Genomic DNA, 2912 nt, shown 5'->3' on the forward strand with positions numbered 1-2912 from the left:
TTAGCCTCATGTTTACATTTGCATCAATCATGGGCAACAAAACTCTTCTTTATGGTTGAATGAACTGTATATTTTCCACATTTTCTGTCCCATCCATCTGCTTTCTCTTATGGAGGAGTTATGAACATTCAAAGGCGTTGCCTTGCTTAGCTGTGTCATATTTTGTACATTTTTATTGTTTTCTGAATAATAAAAAATGTAGCCACAAGGAAAAAAAACCTTATTTATTGTGGTTGAATTTTGTCTTGAATTGGATATGTCTATTGCAATTTTCCAGAAAGTTATGGCTGATACAGCAGATAATAATTCTGCCAGACATGAAATAGCAGTGAATTCAACTGATGAAGTCATGGTTCTTCTATCACCACCTAAGAAGAAATACACTAGAATCCTTCCAACCAATAAATCAGAAGGAGAAGTTGAACCCCATCTTAAGGACTCAGCGAAGGCAAAGGGAAACGGTAATCTTTTGGGGGGGGCGGGGCAAGCACCTCCATGTGTGCTAGGGAAAGAAACCCATCTGAAATGATAAGTTTGGAGGAAGTGCAACCATCAAGTGCTTCTGCAGATGGGACAGAGGCAGCTTTTACACAGGATGCCACTGCAGACTCTATCATTGTCTCTTTTGCTTGGTGTTATGCAGTGGATCTGCCCCACAATCTGAGTTGATGTTGACATTCATTTCTCAGCTCAGTTTGGCTCAGTGTTCCTCTCCTTCCTCTGGGTGAAATCTCTAAGATTTACATTCTCATTGTTTCTTCTCTTTATTGGTCTTTATCTTTTTATGACTTTTTCTTTCTCTTTACCATTAATTTAAATGTGATAATTCCAAAATCACATATTTTTCTTTATTTTTAGCTTGAATTATCACCAGGCACTTCTGTAGTTATTTTCTGATCAGTCTGCTTTCTTTTCTTACCCTTGTTCCAACTGCCCTCTCATCCTGTTGTAAAAATGATGAAACACACAGGTATATATATAAATCATCATGAAGGACTGAATTCAGTTCTCCATGCTTCTAAGCATTTGAATGACAACTACTTGAGTTCTCACTATATCCACAGACTCTTCATCCCCTAGACCCCATACCTCTCTCTACACAAAATTCAGAATGTCTTCTTTTCCTTCTTTTTGCCCTTGAATTTTACTGCATCCCTACTTTTGCTGACTTTGATTTCTACGCTAGACTTTAACACATTGTAGCGCACTTTCTTTGTTATGTGCTCCGGCCAGCTCTGTCTCTTCCTTTTGATCAGCTAAGTTGACCCTGCCACCCTCTGGTGCTACTGCTCCTTTTCATATTCTTCTTGCACCTTCACCAACTTGAGTCCTGCTGTTAGTGTACTGTCCCTACTTTACACTTCTGGCATAACTGGATAATTCTCTGTGACAATTTAAGCTGTGTAATAAGAGGACAATTTCTTCCTATCTTGTTGATCTGCTATTCCTATCTGCTGATCTCTAGCTTCTGTCCTAATCCCAGGACCAGCAGAACATGTGTAAGTGACAGAGGTATCAGACCTGGAATGAAAGCACCTCACCTTGACACAGAAAGGAAACATGAGCAGAATCATCTACACCATAAGATTTTGAGTAATGAGGTGCAAATATCATACACTATGTGCAATTTGTGCTTTCTGTATATAAATTGTGTCATGAAAGTAATTAATCATGTAAGCGATGTTTCAAGGAAGCTTTACTATTTATCTGGGTACAAGTATGGTACCAAGGCCACAAGAAGGAAGATTTTATTGTACTCTATGTGTGGAGGGAAACTTGTCAATACAAATTTTCCCTGTGGATAACTCTTTCTCTGAAATAAATTACTTTAGCTTATATAGAGTACTCACATGTGTATGTGGGTTGATGAAATCCTTCAACCTCATAGTTCAGTTTCTCAGTTTGGATTCTAGGGGCTACCATCAGTTAGAATATCAGTGAACACACTTTGTGGATAGATCGGGGTCTACCTGAAGCCTCTTTGTCAAAATATGTTCCATCAAATCTTATGATTTTGTAGAAATAGTGCTTCCCTTACTCCACGGACTTCTGTCTAAAGACTTCCCTGGTGTCCTTGGGGCAGTTGTTTGTTAAACAGTTAACAAATCGTTAACTGTTACTACAGTTGGAAGAGGAAATTTGAACAATGATCTCTCTACAGGTGACTGCGAGATGACAGCAGCACCTAAATCAGCTGAGGTGCCTAAACGGAAGCGTGGGAGACCTAAAGGAGTCATTAATACAAAACTTGCACTCAGGAAGGAAATTAAGAAGTTGGGACAAGGTAAGTATATGTTTAGAGGTTGACTTCTGATAAAACTTGGGTGTTCCTGTCTAACTTCATGATGTAGGGTAGTTTTTGTTTTGGTTTGGTTTTTTGCCAGTTCTGGGGCTTAAACTCAGGGCCTGAGCACTGTCCTTGTGCTTCTCAAGGCTATCACTTTACCACTTGAGTAACAGTACCACTTCTAACTTTCTGTTTAGGAGGTACTGAGGAATCAAAGCTAGTGCTTCATGCATGCTAGGCAAGTACCCTACCACTAGGCTAAACTAATGGCCCTATGGGAAGCTTTTAAAGGATTTAGGAAAAAGAGTCTCTGCCAGAATTTACATTTCTTATATAATTTATGATGGTTCCCCTTTGTTGTGATAAAGGGAATAAGCAGATGCTTTTTCTTGCTATTCTAGTTTTCTTATTTACAAGAGATTGGTACTTTCATATGGGCCAGTATTGTAGTTTCAGAATTTGAAACACACACACACACACACACACACACACTTGCTTACAAGCATGCACACATGCACAGACATATAGACTGTAACATTGTATGCCTTGATGCCTAATTGAGACAGGAATTAACTAAGATTGACTTGGTTTTCTTCATTTTTGAGAAGCATTTTTTTTTCTCTTC

The sequence above is a fragment of the Megascapheus bottae genome, chromosome X (genome assembly GCF_031878675.1).
Source record: "Megascapheus bottae isolate mThoBot1 chromosome X, mThoBot2.hap1, whole genome shotgun sequence".
Lineage (NCBI taxonomy): Eukaryota > Metazoa > Chordata > Mammalia > Rodentia > Geomyidae > Megascapheus > Megascapheus bottae.